The 21,801-nt window shown below is 46.4% G+C and overlaps 1 protein-coding gene across 3 annotated transcripts in view; it reads right to left on the reverse strand.

Moving 5' to 3' along the window:
• Window positions 1-17,461, reverse strand: part of IRF2 (interferon regulatory factor 2) — a 44,163-nt gene extending 26,702 nt beyond the window's left edge. For 2 of the 3 annotated variants that reach the window (XM_054202395.1, XM_054202396.1), the window contains exon 1: window positions 17,205-17,461. The gene's annotated coding sequence lies outside the window, so the exon portion shown is untranslated. Of the gene's footprint in view, window positions 1-10,917; window positions 11,100-17,204 lie in introns of those variants that run through there. The other variant, XM_054202397.1, reaches the window with a different exon arrangement.
• Between the last annotated feature and the right edge of the window lie 4,340 nt (window positions 17,462-21,801).

Below are 21,801 nucleotides of genomic sequence, written 5' to 3' on the forward strand. Positions count from 1 at the left end.
TCAGACATGAAAAAACAGCCAACCCCAGAACCAGACAGCAGCTGAGCCCTTGTGTAAATCCCTTCTCTGTGCAAGAGGGAAGCTGTTTTCTGGGTGAGGGCGACACGGCTGCAGCCCCCTCTGCTTGGCACCCAGGATTCCCATCCAGGTTGCAAAGGATGTACGGGAGATCTGTACCATCTTCCCCTACTACACGTTGGGTCAAAGCTGAAAAATGCAAATGGCAATGTACTAAAAACGCGAGCAAATTTCGATTCGTCTGTCAAGGAAGAAACAAGCAGATGCAACGATCATCTTGGATGCATTTCTTTGTAAGATATCTTTAAGTACGCATGCACTTTGAGACAATTCCTGGAAACACTGTGCATCATCTTTGGCATTCAATATATGAGTGCTCCCATTTAGCAGCAGGACTCTTGTCTCACTCTTGAGACAAATCTCAAGCCCATCTGAGTGAACAAATCAGACAGAAGGCAGGAAAGTCATCCTGAAGGCAGCGGCAATGAATCCCACTTGGGACAGGCAACGCAGGAGAAACAGCAGCTGCCTTTGTGCAAAAGCAAAGCATTTCAGGAGACGAGAAAGCTGCCAACATTGCTACTATAAGGAAGCTGGTCTTCCCAAAACAGCACTGTCGAGCCAGTCGTCTCTTCGCTCCCGCGTCCCCGGGGGCTTCCCCAGCTGCTCGCCTGCAGATGCTGCGGCGTTCGTCTCCTTTTCGGCACTCTAGGACTCCTCTGGGATTAGCACCCGCAGCTGTCAGCACACACCTTCACATCCATCACCCACACCAAGGCCAATTAGTCCCAAGGTAATCAGAAAAGAGGTTTGGCTTGCGAGAAGCGAGGAGTGGCTCCCAAGATCTGTTTATCCGAAAGTAAAACCAAACCCAGCTAAAAATAACCTGCCATGATGTTCAGCTGGAGGGACGGTGGGCATCTTCTGGGGGAACGTCTTTCACAGGGGGTAAGCACAGCATGCTCCTGCTCATCAAAACACACCCCATGCTCCTCTAAGAGGATAAAAATAAAAAAAAAATAAAGGCTGACATCTTCACAAGACACCCCCAGACTCGTCTGCCTCAGGTCAGCACTGACCACAACGGTGCTAAAACACAGCAGGTTTTTTGGCAGATGCACCTCAACAACATCCTTGCGATGAAAACACCAAGTCAACTCTACCGAGTAATTGCCTGTGGGAAATGAAGGTGCCACATCTCCCCTCCTGAGCTGTCAAACGCATGATTTATTTATACAGAAAGAAACATCAGCTTCTGCAGTGCCTTAAAAACAGCCTCTGTAGGTCCCTAAGCAGGGTCAATGGGTGCACTTGGGAGTCTGATTTTGATGCCTCCAGGTGGGAGAATCTGAAGTCCATCCATCAGTGAGTATTGGGACAATCACCATCTACCATTATGAGTCATTTAAGTTTGTAAAGACCTTTGGAATTCTCCAAAATAGGTAGCAAAGGCACGTGAAGTCTCAGGGGCCATCATCTAACATCAAGCCAGCTTCACCCTCCATCAGAATATATTAATTGTAAAGCAAACCTACAAAGCCAGAAAGTAAGGTGAGCTGTACAAAACAGCAGGCATGCCAGGTTCCTTCGCTCCAGTCTCTCCCCAGTGTACCCAGCAGAAAGGAAAAAGCAGGAACAGTCGATCCTTGTAAGCAGAATGAAACATCAACATTTATAATCTGAAGCAGGCTGTAAAACCAGCAGCACCTATGCACTTATCTTCCGTTCCTGGTCAACGTTAACATTGCACTTCCCCTGCACATTTACATGTAGAAGAAGCTACGTGCAAGTGTCTCAGGACAAGTGGACTCAGAGCTGCCAAGGCATCCAGTTCCTACCACTGTAAGCCCCAGAGCTGTAGGTACCCATCTGCTGCACTGAACAAACTTCTCCAGAAGCTTGGTTACCTTTGCCAGACCGAACCTTTGCACCTGGGTTAACTGGGAGAAAAATGGCTTAATGTCTGCCTTGGGTCACTTGGCACCTCTCGGAGAGAACGTGGCCAGAGGTGGCCGGGCTGGCAGGGGAGAGGAGTGGAGCCGGCTGGGGCTGCAGGGGGAAGGAGCAGCTCCAGCTCCACCAGCAGCAAGAAAGCACCTCTCATTCCATCGCCCCCCCCCCCTTCAGTCCCATCCCCATTTTGTCAGACACTAATGCTGCTCTGCAGAGGCAGCTTTGTGAACAGACCAGGGAACAGACCAGGGAACTCAGCAGGCTTACAAGCAACACTTCTTTCCGTAAGCCTTTTTTTGTCTCTTTGAACCCAGATCGTGGCTCTCACCCTGCTCAAAGATGTGTAGGACAGCACAACCAAGAGGGGAGGGCCCTCCAGCATGGGAGCAGGAACAAGCCACTGGGAAGGACAGGGAGGAACCTCTTAATCCAAAACCACTAATGAAGACCCCTACGTTTAAACCACAGCTTCAAACTTGGACTCTACCGAATCCCAGCATTTCCTTGGGGAGAGTACAGGAAAGTGCTTAACGCTCCCAGAGACACATGCTGCAGTCAAACTTTCTGGCATTACATCGAAAATAATTGTTTGTTTTTTCTTCTGACTTAGCACTGTCCCATGGTGGGGGAAGGGAAGAATAACCACCATGAAACACAGTCAACTGCTAATGCAGAGGGGACCCAAGGAATCAGTTTTCTACCCTACAGGAAAAGGGGAGCTCACTTAGACATGGAAGTTCCTGCTGGGAACTCATTTTATGAACACTTGCCATTCTTAACAAAACATCCAACCTTCAAGAGCCACAATTTTGAACCATGCCTCCTATAAATGCATTAAGGCTGGTAGCTCCGTGAATATCTTTTCCCTTTTTTTGCTCCATCTTTATCACCCGCCTCCTTTTTACAGGGGGCCATAGTCAGGGGCGGTTGCCTTTTCAGTGGTGGGAGCTTAAATGTATCGACGGACATTAAGACATCAATAAAATTATTCCCAAATAGGAGCCAAGCGTGCGAGACACTAGCCCCAATTCAATGGCATTTGCCTGGAAGTGGAGGCCACCGGCAGCCTGTGAGGAGCCAAGCCCCACACAAGAATCACGGCTCACAGATGCGCTGATGCCACAGTTTATGGAGGGATTATTTTGACCTTTTTTGAAGGTTTATTTACTGTACTATTCGTGCTAGTCCTGCAGTCAGTTCAGCCCTTATTTTTGCAACTAGATACCACAAAAACATAGTGGTGGCTACCCCCCGACAAGCTGTCCTAATCCTGCAGACGTGACTCAGAGGAAGAGTGCTGCGGAGGGTGGGCAGCACAGGATCCGCTGAAGCCTGGCCAGCACAACGCAGTGAGGAACAGGGAGACAGCGAGGAGGCCAGTCAACACCACTGCTCCTGCTTCCGCACGGTGCACTTCAAAATGAGCTTTCTACATGGGAATCACATCACCGGCCTGGCATGAAGCACGCAAGCCAACTTCCTAGGATAGACACAGCTGAAAGAAGAGTCACAACACTGTAAGAGAGAGAAACACGGGTACAACAATGTTTTTAGGAGTAGTCATACAAAGGGCATTGAGCAGGTAGATGTGTAGAGCATTCTCGAGAAGCAATAAATCATACCAAATTTCAGCTCTATACTACTTCGCAAGATGTATTTTTCTAAGATTCTTTATGCAAGACTCTTCAGAAGGAAGCTCACAGCACTCATTTATTTTAAAGAGATATTAGAAAAATACTAGTTATTTTCAAGAGCTGTTCACCTTTAAAGAGATGTGATGGCTGCAATCTATATATACACATACAAATATTTTCAGTCCATAACGTTCAATAAACAGCTTGTCGTCCTCCCTAGTCTCTGCTAAAACATTCTAGTAAGTCTGACTTCTGTTTCTTCCCTGACGGAGAAAACACTTGCGCCATAGAGAAAGTGTAACCTTTGAGAATGAAGAGCTCTTCACTAGAATTATGGCAGCTGTAGACAGAAAGTGAAAGCAACGGCATGGCAGGCATTAAATCTGAGCAGTACAAGAAGTCCCCTTCCCTTCAGTTTCGTTCCCTCTGACGGTGTCTGGGTAACCGAAAAGGCACAAAGGTTATTCCCAAAAACACAAGCTACTCTGTGCCTACAGATGTTCTTTTTAAAATGCGTTTCTATGGAAGTAAAAAAAAAAAAAAATCTGAAAAAGCAATTCTTTCACCATCACAAAGTACCCAGTTGAAAGATTTGCCAGTATATGAGAGTGTTATTAATGGCTGTGAGAAGGCAAGGTGGGATAAGATACTTTGAGGTGCATTTGTGAAGTATGTCACAGCCTTTCTCCAGAGCTGTGAAAAAACATCTGTTCCCCAGAGGACTTGTGCAGAATATTGCACGGTATCTATTTCTCTTTGCTCTGCAAATACAGAACTGACAGTATTTTTTTAAAAAAAGTTATCTTGTACTGGTGCTTTGCTGATAAACTTTTAAACTATTCCCTTTGTTTGTTAACGCTGATGCAGTTCAGAAAAACATCAATCATCCTGTGTGACCAAACAGATATGCTGAAATGAGACCATACGCTAATTTTAGGATTCAGAGAACTGGGTTCTGTATTTGTCCCTGTGCCAAGACTGTTTCAGGATACATGGAAACATGATCTTATTTTAAGGAACAGTACTTGGAGCAATATTCTGTCCCTTCGCCACAGTTCAGACTCTACCTTCATATAGGATTTTACATATAAAGCCACCTTTTTTTCAACTATTCCACTGTGGATGCCCCTTTCGAAGGTAAATGCGTGTTTAACCGTACATACTCTGAGCAAAGCCCTGCTTGGAAGTCAAGCTTGCCAGAGGGATACTTACTTTTCCTGGTTAAGTATCTGCTAGCCTCACCTGCCCAGAAATACTTCAGAAATACTTCAGAAATGTGAGATTGACACTGACACACAGACAACTGAACAGCACTTCACTCAGCTGCCCCAATTTTGGACACTTGAAATCCCCCTGCCTGGTGCATTTCCCATTTGCCAGGAGGAGGAGAATCTCACCACTTACGCTGCAGAAGCAGAATTAACATGCCTTCTTTACAATAACCCCAAATTATGCAAATATCCCTATCTTTTTTGGAACCAACAGCAAAACACGTAATTAAAGTAGGATTAGTAAACGAGGAAAAGTGGGCATTGCTGTTCTCACAGGTGCAAGTGTTAAGGGTTCAAAATAAAATCCTGAAGCTCTTAGTTTTGAAAACATACGAAGCAAAAAAACACAGAAAACCCTGTAAGAGACTTTCTGGATTCATGGATAGACAGACGGCAAAACCTACCCTCTCTGGTCTTTTAATTGCACGTAACGGTGCCTCTTTTTGTCGCTAAGAATACTCTGCCGGCGATGCCCCGTTGAACAGGGAGGGATGGGGGAAACATCACGACTCTGCTGGCAAATTTACTTATCATTAAGCACCTCTTGCCTTGTGCTCTCTTAAAGCACACCCCACGGCCGTCCGCTCCACAGACCCAGCTCCTGTGTTGACTGTAACTCTTGATCCACACGGTATTTTTCCCGCTCTTTCCTAACACTTTGGTGGCAGCAGCGAAGACTCCCTGAGCACGCTATATCCTTCCTGTCCATCATCAAGAAAAATAATTCACTGTGGGCAGGAAAGGTGGTATCTTATTTGCTCAGGTGCCTGCAGAAAGGAGGAAACTCCATCAGGAGAGACCAGAAAGCCAAGAACTGGAGAGTCGGGAGGGTGGGAGGGCGCAAGTCCTGGGCAGACTGGTGTAAAGGCAGGGCCTGGCCATTAGGAAGAACCTGTACAGGTAACCAATCAGCAATACTTCACCTGCTTGCCTGGGTTCCCAAACCAAACGTGGCAGGGCTACAACAGGACCACGGCTGGTAAGGGGAGAGCTCTGTGGGGTGGTGAAACACCTGGGAGCCCAGGCTGCTGTGCGATGGATTCAAGCTAGCAACAGCTACCCAACTTCCCAAGCCCCTGCTTGGTAGGGGCCAAGTTGTGCCCACCTCAGGAGGTGCAAGGGAGACAGAAGAGGAGGGAAACATTCAGCATGCCCTCCTCTCATGCTGCTCTACCCAAGAAAGACACAAAGGTAGAAGAAGAAAAGTGTGTGTGTCCTCAAGGGACAGAGGGCAAAAACCACCTTAATCAAAGCAACATTCCCTGCAAAAAAAATAAAAAACCCAAACAAAACAAAGGCAGCAAATATCTCAAACATGTATTGAAATCAGCTTTACAGACTGCATGATAAACATGCCCAGGAAAACGTACAATGGGAACTCATACTGTATATAGAGTGTGTTTCATCAGCTCTATAGCATTTCTGTTCCACCCAAAGGGTGTTAACGTGCCCTGGCTGGGATTCAGACATTACACATCAAAACAGACTCTTTCCTTTGGTTTCCACGCAAAGCTTTTCCTCCCTCAGCAGCAAAGACGCGAGCTGCTATTTTGCAGTGATCTCAGGCATCATTAAAGGTAGCCCTTGGCTTTGCAGATGAGAAGTGTGCTGAAGAAAAGCCATCTTATTTTAATACAACAGAACCAGAAGGCTGTTTTTTTTGCTTCTGGACTTAGCTGCAATGAAACAACGCTTCAACCTCTCAATACCTACAATAAAATTTCCCTTGCACTGGCTCCTGTGTTGAACATTATCATGACACTTGAACAACATGATGTCTGTGGCTGGGCCCATTCACTTCTCTGGCATCGCGGTGACTTACATCAGCTGGGAACTTTGGCCCAGGCTTCTAACAAATAGATTGTTAAAGATCATCTCCGCAGCACCCCTGCCATGACAATCATTTGCACACATATGAACGCCTGCAAGTCTGGTGACAATACAGAATGACTGCTGGAGTGAAGATGGAGATGCCAGATTCTGGTGGCGTCAGGATGACAATGCAAGTGACGGTCAACACTATGTGATTACAGAAAACTCTTCCCCTGCCACCTCCTCCAGGAGTCTCAAATGCAGCCATAAATTTTATCAGATTTATTTCCTCCTTAAGCTTTGTTTAAAGTCTGATGATTGCTCAAGACTTGTCTTCAGGATCTGGGATGTCTAACTATTTTTCCCCCAAAAGCTGCCCAGAAGAGAGACGGTGGTGACTTTTCAGTAGTAGAGTTGTACTTCACTCACACAAGTTTGGGAAGGGCTTGTTTACAACAAGAAAATTGCTGGCATGGTTGTTAGGGAATAATGAATTCCTCGGGTTGGGGAGCAGTTATCCCCCAGTAAATCAATTTTATTCCAGAATTAAGTGCTTACACACGACTCCAATCCTGAATACCCACGTGTAATAGCTGCTGCTGCTTAGCTGTGTCAGTCAGTATCCACGGAAGCCAACCCCAGTGCGTTCTTGAAAGCTGTCAAAAACTCAGCATTTGACACCTGATTCATAAAGAATTTTCCAGCCTGGTGGAAACTAGAAGGCTACTAAGGCTCAAACAATTATCAAGAATCACTTCTTTCATCATAGTGATGCAACTCAACAGCATTTTTTGAAGTGCCTCCATGGCTCTGTTAGACCAAGGCATTCTTATGTGCTCCGTGACCAGGTTTACAGGAGACATCCCTAAAACTTTTAACAAGCACAACATGTTTCCTACGTGTGTCCCTCTGAAAGCAGTGGAAAATCACAGATGCAAGTACCTGCAAGATCAGGATCTGAAACTGTAAAAATACTTTTTAAAGCCGGGGCAGACCTCATCTCTGTGTCCTGTCTAGCATTCTTCTGCCTAGTGCTTTATAGGGCGCTATATAAAAGAGAAGCAGCCATCACAGAACAAAAGTCCTTAATCTCAGTGTTCCCACACTGGTGGCTTGCGAGGCTCAGGCAGGACCGCAGAGAAGACAACGACATTTTAGAGGCACTCAAGAGAGGCAGAAAAATTATTCCAGATAGCTACCACTGAGAAATGTCTTCAAGGAAGGGCTTTCACATTCACCGGCCATGACCTGCACCTGATGTAATCCACCTTGCTCGGACTGGGCTTGTTTCTCACAGCTACCTTTGTTTGTATAACATACTGTTCTGCAACACACAGCAAAAACTATTTGCACACTACACTAAAGTGCGATTTAATATTTGCTTAAAGCTTTCGTTTTATTGTCTGGGCAAGGGCAGTTTCTGCCACTGAAGTTAATAGCTAACCCACACCTACACTTTTGCTGCCCAAACTCCTAATCGCTCGCGCAGCACCCAGAACTGAGAGCAAAAGACAAAAACTACCTCTGCTTAACCTCACAGCGAGCGCCAAAACCAGCCCTTTCAAGAAAGCAGCTTCTCCTTTACTTGCAAGAGAAGGTATTAAAGAAAAGTATGCGCTATTTCGGATTTGTAAAAAACACTCTGCCGCTTACTGAGACATTTGCTTTACAGACAGACCACAGCAAGGCAGAGACTTGGGGGCTGGGATCCTCTGAATCATCCACACTGCGAGCTGGAAACATGTCTGTCACATGCACTTATTTACGGTTACAAAAATAGCACCATGAAAGAAGCAGATGTGTTGAGCACAAAAAATAAATTGAATTAGTTATTACAGAGATACTGCTTGACACTGGAGAATTTAACAGAGAAATGTCTTTCTTTTGTGCATACACTTTAAAGGCTTGTGCTTAAAGAGCGCTAGAGTATTAAATGCTTAATACTGACGCTTGTTGAAACGGTATGATGTAATTCTCCAATTTATCAAAATGCTACTCTTTCCACTGCCACCGGACACACAGGAACTTCTTAACTCATTTTCATGTTGAGATATGAATAGTTAATAGGATCGGTTACAAAATGTGCTCCTAATTTAAAGTTTTTGTGTTCACCACAGACCAACAGCAATGAGCCAGCCTCAATTTCTGATCTGCAGCAGCTATTTCTATCTTGCAAGTTTCCTAAAATACTGCTGAGCTAGAGTGAGATTACTGAACTCATCTTCATTTCTCATCTAAGCCGGAACAATATTACTAAATTAAACACAGCTAGTCTTCATCACCTTCCCTCATCAATCTCAAATCTCCAGAACAGTTTTATCATCCAAAGAATTTGGTTCTGATATGCTCGAATGCAATGTTTGCAAATGTGTGAGAAGTAGACCTCTGGCACTGAAGTCTTTCATTTCACGCCAGCACAGCTTCAGCAGAGCAGCGATTGCCCAAACTTCTCCTCAACACCTAACCAACGTTTTGGTCGACGTAGCCTAGGAGCACGCATCTGTATGTATGAGAAGGACATCAATTCGAGATTCCACAGCCACCCAATGTTTGTCCATCTTTTCACCAATTCACCACCTAGTTCTCAAGGTCAAAAAGGACTTTCTAGCTGTTGACTGATCTGTGGAAATGGAGCGAAACCATTCGCAGTCATTTCATGTCATCAGCAAAGCCGACATCAGATAACATCTTTTGGTTACTGCTGATCTGACCCAGATCTAAGTGGATGACCCCAAAGGTGGGGAGAGCAAAAGAAAAAGCCCACCACATTTTATACTGGATCCTATTAGCAATTCACATCTCAACATGCATAAATTTTTCAAGCGCGCCCACCCGCTGAATGACTCGCTTTCATCATGCTGGATGTCATCACCTCCACTGGCCTTTCTGTGCACGCTTGCCACAGCATTTCAAAACGTTACTTCCGTGACTGACGAAGACGTCGCTTCCCGAACTGCGGGGCCATCACCCAGACCACCGGCTCGGAAAAGCGGTACCAGGACAAACCAGGGAGAGCAACTTCTACTCCCTACCGTGTAGTCTGCTAAAGGAGTACTGTTATGCAGAAGTCAAATTCACCAGCGGATTAAATAAATAATAAAACTGAAATAATTTCTCAAGTTCAGCTCTCGTGCTTCTTTGCTCTGTGTTTATTCTTTCATTTTTGCCAACTGGGAAATGAAAACTGATGGAGTCGGTTTCACTTTTGTTTATATTTGGTTTCAATTTTATCCTCAAGTTTTGCTTTCATCTTTTTCACCTAACACTGTTGGGATTTCAGATCCTGCTGGAATGCTTTCAGTAATTTAAAAACATTAGTCTCCTATCCCGCCTTTTTTCCTACTGTGGAATTATTTTTATCTTAGATAAACTTTATAAAATGCTGTCACAATTTTGGAATGCATTTGGGGGTAGGGGATATTTGACTTTGTTTTTACAAATTTATGCGCTACATCCAATTCAATTCAGTAGTTTAGTATTTTCCACTGGATTCATCTCCCAGTTGCATATTAAACACAGTTACATGATTCAATGAAACACCTTAAAAGAGCAGCCAGTGCACCAAATGCACAAAAGCCCCCACCGTGCACCAAACACATGTTACATACAGGCATGAAATACACATAAAGACTTAAACTTACTGCTACTGAAACTTATTAAAGAACTAGGGCATTATCATGCTTAGATCAAGCTGTAAGAGGTTTGCCTGTAATGCTGTCAAGTGATGTCCAACACCAGCAGGAATATTACAGGACAGACTTTGTCGTCTGTGCACTCACCAAGCTCAAGTCACATATACCCCCCTGTACACACCAAAAAGCAGAACTTAACCATACGTTCAGATTTTCTCAAAACCGTATGCAATACTTCCTTCTTTTGTGCTATATTGACGTTAAGCATGTAAGTCTTTGAATTAAAAAGTACTTAAAATAATTTTACAGCAAAAGGGAAACGGTTACACAACATGCACTGTTACATGCAGTTCAAACTAAAGGACAAATAGAAATACTTTTGCTTTTGCCGCAGCTCAACTCCATTCCTAACAACAGATATGCTGGGGGCTACAAACCAAACCTGTGCAGGTTACCTGAAAAACTATCAAACTGCAATCTATCTGCTCTACTCAAGAATATGGAAATTACTACTTCCAAGCTCATCTCGAAAGCTAACAACCTATATAGCAACAACTGAACGTTAAAATCATTTAAAGTTAGAATTTAGTTCTGTACCTTGGGTGAAACAACATGCCACATGCAGGCAGATTTGCTCCTGGATGCCTGTGTCCGAGCTGCAACATGACACAAGGTCCTCGTGCTAAAGGCTGTGGTAGGTTTTTGCAATCTGCCCCCAAGCAAACAAAGGGGTCAGAAGATTTCCAATATACACAAAGCCGGGCTTGCAGCATATTACACATTAAGAAACCAAACATTACTTTACTGCTTACAACTTCTTTCTTTTCTCCCTAGCTCATTCAAAAAACCAGTAATTTTTTCATCAGCTTCCAAGAAATTGAAAACATATCCGGCACTAACTGGAAGAGCGAGTTTTAAAACTGTTTTACATTCTATCAATAAGAAATGTGTGCTGTACAATGTATTAATTATGCTACATACAAAACATCTAATTATATATTTTTATATATATGTAGATCTGTATGTGTGCATATATATATGCGGACATTAAACTCTTAACTGTTATCACGCATTCTCTTCCCCTAACTGTTAATAACTGTTAATTGCTGATTCCAAGTTTTCTGACTGGCTATCTTAATCTATTTTAATCTTAACACAAGAGTTCACACATGGTCAATTCAAGGAAGAACCTTCCTACAGTTCCAACAAAACTTCTGAAGAAAAAAACCAAGGGGAAAATATTTAATTACACCGAAGGATTTTTTTCTGTAATGTTATTCATACATGAGGAATATGCAACTTAATAAACCCGTTCCTCTCATTCTCTGTACCCAGAATCTTTTGGGCTTGCTTATTTGTTGTTTTGCTTTTGCACTTGTGATCTCAAAGGACAAACCAGAAAATGTTTTACACTAATTACAGTTTATAGCACCGCAAGCTATAATAAAACTTCTGTAAACACTACCTTATGGTTTATGCCCTCAATATCACAATCCTTGTAGGCCTTTGAAGAGTTTCAAAAGGGCAATCTTTACAAACAAGCCACGGAGATAAGTAAGAGCAACACGTGATTAGTTTTACTTCTTTACCTACAAATGGACCGTGACTTTCAATGCAAGATCCACAAAATATAAATTGAGGTTCTAAGCCTGCAAACATCAGAGGAATTCTGCGGGGGTACCACTCCTACGCAATGTTAAACGCACCCAGGATGCACTTAACCGGACCATAACTTGTGTCAGGTTAACAGGTCCAGGGGTAACAAGCACAGATTAAACAAGATCATCATAGAAACATTTTTTTGCTGGAAGTTTCGTAAGATCTTATGCCACAAGATTCACATAACAAAGAACAACACATGGTCTTGCTTCGCTATGTTATCTGCAAGTGGACCGTAGCTTATGCTTCTCCACGGAGAAGGTTTCTGTTTGCAGTTTCCAGCAATAATTCTTGACCAGCATCACCAGTAATTTGTGGGCAGTCAGTGCCCAAAATTTGATACTGAACTGTTCTGACTGCTAAGCTGCACAGCAAGTTTCTCTTCCACAGACCGCCTAATCACTTGTGAACCCAGGTAAACTCCTGACACACACACGCAGTGGCCATGAACACCACCATTTCTGCCACTGCAGGACAAACACCTCCTTTTGTTTTGAAACTGCCTCCCATTTGCTTTATTTGGGTCACAATTATCTTATCCGTACTATTACCTATTCACTTTCTTCATGACACTAACGACTTTAAAGAACATCCCCACATCCTCTTCAGTCACTTCTTTTCCAAGCAACTTACTCTTTCACAAAAGCTCTTTCATACCCTTGATCGTCTTTGATGCCCTTCTCTGTAGCTCATCAACTTTCACTACATCCTACTCTTTGAGACAGGGGAACAAAAATTGTAAACCCTATTCAGGAGAGCGGGGCAACATGAAATTATAGTGGCATGACGGTGTTTTCTATTTCTATTTTTACTCCTTCCTAATAATTCCAAACCTGCCTTCTCCTTTCTTAGCCACTTCTGGGCACAGAGCTTATTTTTTTGCTGCATTATCTGTGTTGTATGATTTTTTTCCTGAGTAAAAAGTCTGTTCAAACTTCATGCTTATGTACAGAAAATGAAGATTGCATTCCCTTCCCTTTGTGTTACACTCACATTGGTCTGTACTGAATTTCATTTGCAAACTTACATCTGGACTTTCAACATAAGATCCTTCTGCAGTCTTTGCGGTTCAGCCTTCGGGATTTTCATGCTCTGAATGAGTTAATACAACCAGCAAACTTGTCACATCACCACCTACCCCTTCCTCCATCACTTGGATGGCACCTTCTGATGGATGGCACGGACTCTGGGCAGACTCTGGAGGGGGACAACTGGCCACCTCCTTTCATTGAGCAAACTGATCATGACTACATGCCCCGAAGCAATCTGATCCTGCTTTGAAACTGGCCCTGCTTTAAGAAGGGCTCTATCAACCAGATCTTAACAATAGCTCAGCAATGGCCTTTAGAGAACACCAGGAGACTGGTGACGCACAACTCCTCCTTTACAAAAGTCAGGCCTAGTCTTTGTCAATGTATCACATTTATACCCGTGTTCATTAATCCCATTCACTAATCCCTGGCAAACAAACAAGCAAACAAAAAATTACCACCCGGGAGTTCTCAGCCTCCCCAGAAACCTTGAAAAACAGACAGCTCATTTGTCACCTTCCATTCCTGGAGCACCAAGGCAGACCTGCGCAACAAGTGCCACACAACAGGCAATGCATCAGCAATTTCATACTTTAAGTTCCTTCAGAACTCTTCAACAAGTATCACCTCCTGCCATCTACTTCATCCTTCTCAATGGTTCGTTCCAATAAGGTCTCTTACAGACGCTTCAGTCTGGGAGAAATCCTCCAACATGCTCACTCCTTAAACAAAGAAAAAGCCTCCTGCAAGGGCATCTCCTTACACTCTTCCTCAGTGAAGCAAGGCTTGAAACATTTGTTTCACTCTTCTGCTATGACTTTATCTTCCTTGGGCACTCCTTCTACGCGTGGATCACTTATCAGCAGGTTTCCTGCTTTTGATACATTTCAAAGAGGATTTACCAATTGTTTGTATGCTTTAGCAACTTATTCCATGACTCTTTTTGGCCTACCTTATTGTGTTTAACACAGACTTTATGTTATTTCCCACCTTTCCCATTTGGAAACAAAGCTGTAACTTATGAAAGATGTTTTTTTTACTTCTGCTGAGCTCCTCTTACTTTGCTTGTCAGTCTGCTCAGCTTTTTTGGCATTTCTGACAGATGCCATGCAATTGCTCTGAGCCTTTACTATAGCATCTTTGAAGAATTACATGCCACCTGCAAGTATTTTAAGTGTTGGCTGCCTCACGCCTTTTTATTCATTTTTTTCCCTTGCATTATGAAGATTTACTTTGGAAAATTAAACACTGCCACAACATCCCTTGGCTTTATTGTTCCTGAAGCAACATTCAGTCCAAGTACATTATGATCACTGTCATGTCATAGCTGGCTTTTTTAAAGTAAAATTCTTACTTAATTCTTGCTGGCCAGAACCTTGTCCAGAGTTGCTACCCACAGGGCACCCGTACAAGCCACACCTGCAAAGCAGGGGGTGTCTGTCATCTAAAAAGTTAGTAGCTGGGCAAATTTCATGTCGGAGCATGACATAATCTACGTGGGGGCAACTGAAGCCTCCCATTATCATCGTATTTCCTGCTTTTGTAGCTTCTCTACTCGTCCTTAATACATGTCAGTCGTTGTCAACATCTTGGTAGGGCAGGCAGTCCCACAGCCCTAATCCCTACTCCTCCTATACGGGCCTAGAACGTCAGTTCCTGAGATCTTCTGTTACTTCCCAAAACAGTTATTTCCTCTTTAATAAGAGGTATCCCACTTCATGCACGTGCAAGCCACTCTGTCCTCTATGCCATCTGTAGTCTCTCTCTACAGTATGTGAGCTTCCAAAAAATTGCTGATACTCCAAGTATTGTACCATGGAGACGTTTTAATAGCAGTTTTAATACCATGGGGATGATGCTCTTCTTCAAGACAAGATGTGTCATGGCAAATTTTACATTCTTCATCTGTCAGCTTTTCCCCACCGCTTTTTTTTTTTAAATCCTATTAATATATACAGACTATACATAAATAAATACATGTTTTAATTTAAGGTATACATACGCTGGCTGCAAATTTATTTACATAAAGGCTATTCTTCTAATGCAGACTCTTTCTATTCCAAAAATATTTCCATTTCCTCTTGAATCTGAGCTCCTTTTTTTCCTGCATCATTTTCTCAACTGTGCACTAAGACTCTGCCTCTCTCTAACTCCACCTGGTCCCACATATCAAAGACCTCCACCCAATGGAGACTGGGGGTCTTTAACCCTATTTCTCAACAGCCTGTATGTTACTTCTCATACCGCTTAGCTACCCCTTTCCATGTTAACATGGCCTATGAGGAACAGCTCTTTGAGAGAGACTCACTTGACATCGTCTTGTCACTTTTGTAGTCAGCAAGCAAGCAGGTGGCACCGCAAAGGTATGTGTCAAATATAATGGCTGACCACTCTGCTGACCATCTGGGACCACAGGGACAGCACCGGGGTCAGCAGATGACACCTCACCATGCTGGTACCCAGCTGAAGAATCGTCAAAGCGATACTGTGTCAAAGGAGTCGGCGCTCAGATCTTCCACCGCCATTTACCACGGAAAAGGAATCACTGCACACAAGGGGCATGGGAAGTAAATTCCTCTGGGAGACATTACCAACAGGGGCCGGAGGAGGACACTGATGTCTCTGAAGGGGCTGGTGGCATGGAAAGACTGCGATTCAGACGGAAACCATCTGCCTCACAGATCAATTCTGCTACTTTTATAATTATGTCACCGTTTCCGTATTAGGATGAATTTAAACGTTGCTTCTCCACTCAACTCTCTTTTTATGGTACTAACGCGGGCATTCTGCAAAGGTTATTATATGCAAACCCTTTGAGACTTAAATAAAATAACTATAAACTTAAACATGCCATATTTCACCTCCAGAAACTGAGGGTGTAGTTTACAACTGCTCCTACATTCACGAGACTGCCGTCTGCAAGATCTCAGCATGGTGAACGGGGCTATAAACGAGAACCACCACTAACAGGGAGCAAAGTTCTGCGCTCCCAAATCGCTTTATCTGAGCTCCCTGCCTAAATAAACAAGCCTCAAAACACTCTGCTGTGTAGAATCATAGAAGAGGTGCTCTCACAAAGCAAAATGGGAATTAAAGACTGAAATATCTCAGGGAACCTGGGCTGAGGGATCCGAGTCTTGCAACTTTCACCCCAGACGTTGTGAGGAGCTCGGAATTTGACCCTCGGACACAAACAAACCGCCCCCCCACCCCCCGGTTCCTCAGCCTCCTCCGTGGGAAGGCGTCCAGGCCTCGGCCCTCCACTCCCTGGAGCGGCCCTGCCAACTGCCACGCAACGACCCCGTACCCACAAGAAGGGGAAAAAAAAAAAAAATAAAGATTAAAAAAAAAGAGGTTATTCCCGCAAAAAAAAGCACCCCAAAACACAGAAGGCAGAGCGCGGTTTGTGTGTTGGGTGTTCAAACGGCGCACTTGCTATCGCTGGATCCACTGAGGTCATACAGCAGGGGGGGAAGAAAACAACGTACATGGTTGTTTTCCAGAGGTGTGTTTACTTCGAGGTCTGGAGAGGGCGGCGGAAAGGCCTGCTGCTGCTGGGGCTGCAGGGGAGCGAGGAAGCACCACCGCCCATGGCCGGCCCCGCCATGGCCTGCCCCGCCGCCGCTCCCGGGACTTCCTCCTTCCGCCGCTCCCGCAGGAGCCCCCCCCTCAGGCCCCGCTCCATCTTGTGGCGCCCACCCCTCCTGCCTCCGCGCCCCCACACAGGGACAGGGCACCCCCCTCCACACTGACAGCCCTCCCCGGCCGCCATAGGCGGGGGGTATCCCTTCACACATCCCTCCCCGGCCGCCCTAGGGGGGGGTCTCCTCACATCCCTCCCCGGCCGCCATGGCGGGGGGGGGGGGGGGGGACGGGACGGGGAGAGGCGGGAAGGCGCCGCCCCGCCGCTTGTGTAACGGACCGCCCCGGCCCCCCCCTCACGGCGAGACCCCCGCCCGCAGCCCCTCCGCCGCCCCCCCCCCCTCCCCGGGCCTGACGGCTGCCGGTATCTCCGGTGAGAACGGGGCCGGGGGGGGGGAGTCGCCAGCGCCGCGCCCCGGCCCTCCCGACCCACCGCCCCCGCCTTTGTCTGCCCGGGGGGGGGGGAGGCGGGGACCCCCCTCCCCGCATCTCCCCCGCCCTATTTTTAAAATAAATATTAAAAAAAAAAAAACAATAAAAATATGAAATTACCTTGGCGGCGCGTTTCCGCGGCCCTTATATAATTCCTCAAGGTTACCGGCGTTGCCAGGGGACGCGGGATGGAAAATGAAAACCGGCGCTGAATAATCGCGGGAGCAAAACGGAAAGTTCCCGGCCGCCGCCCGGGCGGAGGAAGGCCCGGACCGAAAGCAAAACAAGGGGGAGGAAGCGGCGAGGCCGCCCGGCGGCGCTTGGAAATCCCCCCGCCTCTCCGCCGGGCCGGGCCGGGCCGGGCAGGGCCGGGCGGCGGGGGCGGGAGCGGGCGGGCGGGCGCTGCGCCCCTCACCGCCGCCGCGGGGCACGGCACCGGGACACCCCGGCGGGCACGGGGCGAGGGCTTCAAACGAAAAGAGGGAAGATTCAGGCTAGGGATAAGGAAGAAATTCTTTAGGCTGAGGGTGGTGAGGCACCGTCCCAGGCTGCCCAGAGAAGCTGTGGCTGCCCCATCCCTGGAGGGGTTCAAGGCCAGGCTGGACGGGGCTTGGAGCAACCTGGGCTGGTGGGAGGTGTCCCTGCCCAGGCAGGGGGTGGAACTAGGTGATCCTCAAGGACCCTTCCAACCCGAACTATTCTATGGTTCCATGATTCTATGATCCCTTACACTCAAATGCCAACTCAGCACCTTTTCAGCTGCATTACAGCAGCATTCCCCAAGACGGTTTCCCCATAAATATGCTCCATCGAGACCTCAGCAGCCCCATCGACACACCAGTAATGATGGCAAATTCTGGGAACAGATGACGTAAAATCTAGATGGCCTTTAAAGGTCCCTTCCAACCCAAACCACTCTGTGGTTCTGTGAACCCAGCAAGCCGCTGGGCCTACTTCAAGAGAGAGCTCTTGGATTTCGTCAGGTTTTGCAAACTGCCATTGGTCGTGAAGTCCACGTAGAGACGAAGGGTATTCTGCAGAATTTAGATAATCACGATGCAAACTACAGCATATAAAAGTGACTGAGGAGATGTTGCAATATGTCATTTCTAGCCTAGCCCATAGATCTCCCTGCTGAGAAGGATTTGGTTACTGGTTGATGAGAAGCTCAACATGAGCTGGCAATGTGCGCTCACAGCCCATGAAGGCCACCCACATTCTGGGCTGCATCCCCAGCAGCGTGGGCAGCAGGGCGAGGGGGGGATTCTGCCCCTCTGCTCCGCTCTGTGAGACCCCCCTGCAGTGCTGCCTCCAGCTCTGGGGCACCAACAGCAGAAGGACACGGAGCTGTTGGAGCGGGGCCAGAGGAGGCCCCGGAGATGCTGGGAGGGCTGGAGCCCCTCTGCTGTGAGGACAGGCCGAGAGAGCTGGGGGGGTTCAGCCTGGAGAAGAGAAGGCTCTGGGGAGACCTTCGAGCCCCTTCCAGTCCCTAAAGGGGCTCCAGGAAAGCTGGGGAGGGACTCTGGATCAGGGAGGGGAGCCATAGGATGGGGAGTAACAGTTTTAAACTGGAAGAGGGGAGATTTCGATGAGATATTAGGAAGAAATTCTTTCCTATGAGGGTGGTGAATCAGTGGCCCAGGTTGCCCAGAGAAGCTGTGGCTGCCCCATCCCTGGAGGGGTTCAAGGCCAGGTTGGACGGGGCTTGGAGCAACCTGGTCTGGTGGGAGGTGTCCCTGCCCAGGGCAGGGGGGTTGGAACTAAGTGATCTTTAAGGTCCCCTCCAACCCAAACCATTCTATGATTCCTAGCCTTACCCATAGATGATGAAGGAAGGGCCCCAAGCACGGGGGGACTGATGTAGATACGAAATGTAGTCATCACGAATGGTTGTGTATCGAGAGAGGTGTGTACACATCTCTCACACGCATGCATATCTGTATGTGTGCTATATGTATGTACGTACATATATTCAGGTAACAAGGGGTATAGCTACCTGTGCAGTCAGGTAATGCACAGCCGTCAGCGGTGGGAGGAATGCCAGAACAGGAGTTGTGCAGGGGGTGGCACGGGGGGGATGGTTAAGGAGAGGTCTGCTCTCCAGTGGGATGGCAAACCGAGAGGGAGGTGTTCCCCAGGTGCCGGGTGCTGTGAGGACCCTCTGCAGTGGCAGCCCTGGACATGCAGAGGACACTGAGCGACGGGGTGGGGAGTCCACCCTTGTGGGTGACGAGTCCTCCTGTTTTGGAAAGTGCTGTCCTTGCACTAAGGAGAACATAATCACAGAATGATTGAGGTTGGAAGGGAGACATGGGTGTCAGGAATCCAACGTCTCCCAAAAAACACTGGGGCCTATCAGGTGGCTGTTGTCCACGTGTGCACCAGGCAAGTAGGAAAGAGCAAGGGAGCGATTTTGGGAGCAAGGCAGGATGGAAAAATCAAGCATTTCCTCCAAAACTTCTCCAGAAGCACTAACAGCAGGATGGAGAGGTCCACACAGATGGGGAGGGACACAGATCCCTGGAGCAGCTGCAAAGGAGCCACAAGGAAGGGTCATATTCACATGGGAGGTACTCCCAGATACTTCCAGAAGAAAAGCGACCAGGCGACCTGATTTCCATGAAGCCACAGTGGAATGAGGATGAGGGACTTGGAACGCCTGGCTTTGAATTGGCATGTTGAGTGAATCGATGTGTGTGGAGAGGAGACGGTCAGCAGGACACGGTAGTGACAGGACACAGCTCGTATAGGAGGGTCGGACCAGGCTGTGGCTGGTGGGGAAGGTGCCATACGCTCCGTGCCAAAAGCAGGAGTCAAACCAGCAACTAAAGCTGAATTTTTATAGATTTAAGGTCTGACTAGGAAAACGGTAGTATCAAGATAGTATTAATGACTGTTTGACCAGGATGGAGGTGGTTACTTTTCCAGGTGTGATTAGAGAGCAGTAAAATGATTGAAAGCGAGAAATTTCTAACCAGCTTGTTCTCACTCAGAAATAAGATCCTGCAGTCATAGTAACTGCACAGAAGGATTGGTTTGGCGCTCGGAAGATGCCACAAAGCTGGTGGGACGTGCCAGGATGGAGCGCAATGGAGAGCACGGGGAGGGCTGCAGCATGCCTGCCTCCGGCAGCTCTGGCCCGCGTGTAAGAAAAATGGCAAAAATCCAGAGAAGAGCAACAAATATGACTAAAAATATGGAGTGACCTCAATGTTAGAGTGATTCAAGGATTTGAGTGACCAGGATTATTTAGGATGGAGAAGTGATAACCAACAGAAAACAGTCAGATGAGAGAGAATGTACAATCATGAGTGGAGAAGGGTAGGGATGGATTATTTGCTTCCTTTTCTAATATAAGAACTAGAGAGCATCAAGTGAAACTAGCAGGTGGCAGATTTAAAGTGAACCAAGGGAGGTGGGTCTTCACCCAGCAGGTAATTAAACAGTGAGACATCCTGCTTTGAGGTGCCAGAAGTTCATGGAGGGTGCAAAAAAGCACCCATATGCATTCACAGAAGAAAAAAATACCCAAAACCTTGAGGTGCTATTCAAGGTAAAGACACCAACTGTGCCTCAAGCAGCCCCCTGTGCCATGAATTTCCAGGGGCTAGAAGCTGTTTGGAGGATGCCTTGGAAAAGGCCTGAGTGGGGATGGCTGCAGATGGCTCCGGATGGGGAAGGTGCCCCACCACCCCTCCCTCCGAGCAAAGGGAAGAGCGGCTGGGGCTGGATTTTGCAATGCTGGATGGCTGCTGTCATTTCTAGTACGCGCTTTTAATTTGTTTTACAGAATGAGCCAGCTGCGAAAACTGTTGTTCATGTATCAGCAGATATTGGGGGGGGGGAAATGCTTACCACCCTATTAATTATTTAACATCGCGCTTGGAGGGCTTCTTATTCACAAAGCGGCAACACCGCGAATTACATTAATTGCTTTTGGTCAAATAAAACACAGTTGGCTTCCTTGAGAAACACTGGCCAAACCATCGAGCGGAATTTGCAGCCGGCTCGTGCCATTCCTTCCCACCGCCGCCGGCTGATCTCAACGGGGCACGCTCAAGGATCTCGACAGGGCGCATTCGAGGCTTTAACAACGGCATTTCACGTCTTCTAGCAACACGAGTTTGTGGGATATACCAGAAGTTAAATCTTCTGTGGTGATTCTTTTTTTTTTTTTTTGATGTTGAAAGGTAATGGGAATGGGCAGGTTTTGTTTTCTAAACTTAACTTTCAGCGGTGACTCATTCCCTCCGAAAAGAGACTTTTACCTCTCGTGACTTTGCTGTTTCAGTAAGACCTGGCAGCTTTAAAATCAGAAAATTTAACCTGGAAGCATCAAATATCCACAGCTTTTTCTCTGCAGAATTGCCAAAGTTTGCAACTTACTCTTTTATTCACCTTCCTTAGGGATCCAGCTACCGGAATCAGTTATTTCCATTAGCATCCTGCCTCTCCTTCACAAAAGATTCACTGTTCTGGCCTGGCCTTCATCCTTGTGAGAAAAAAACTTGAAAATGGGAATCCTTTAAGTTCCAGAAGTTAAATAAGCCATCCGGCTTATTTTTAAATTTTAATAATATCTTTGAGAAGTTTAATAATATTTATGAAATTTTCTCCTTTTGTTGTTGTTGCTGTTGAGGGGCTTCACGCTGCTTTTACGCAGAGCTGACTCTTCCATCATTTTGGTGCTTAAAACCCCCGTCACAGGCATCGTGAC

This window comes from Rissa tridactyla, chromosome 5 (assembly GCF_028500815.1).
Source record: "Rissa tridactyla isolate bRisTri1 chromosome 5, bRisTri1.patW.cur.20221130, whole genome shotgun sequence".
NCBI lineage: Eukaryota > Metazoa > Chordata > Aves > Charadriiformes > Laridae > Rissa > Rissa tridactyla.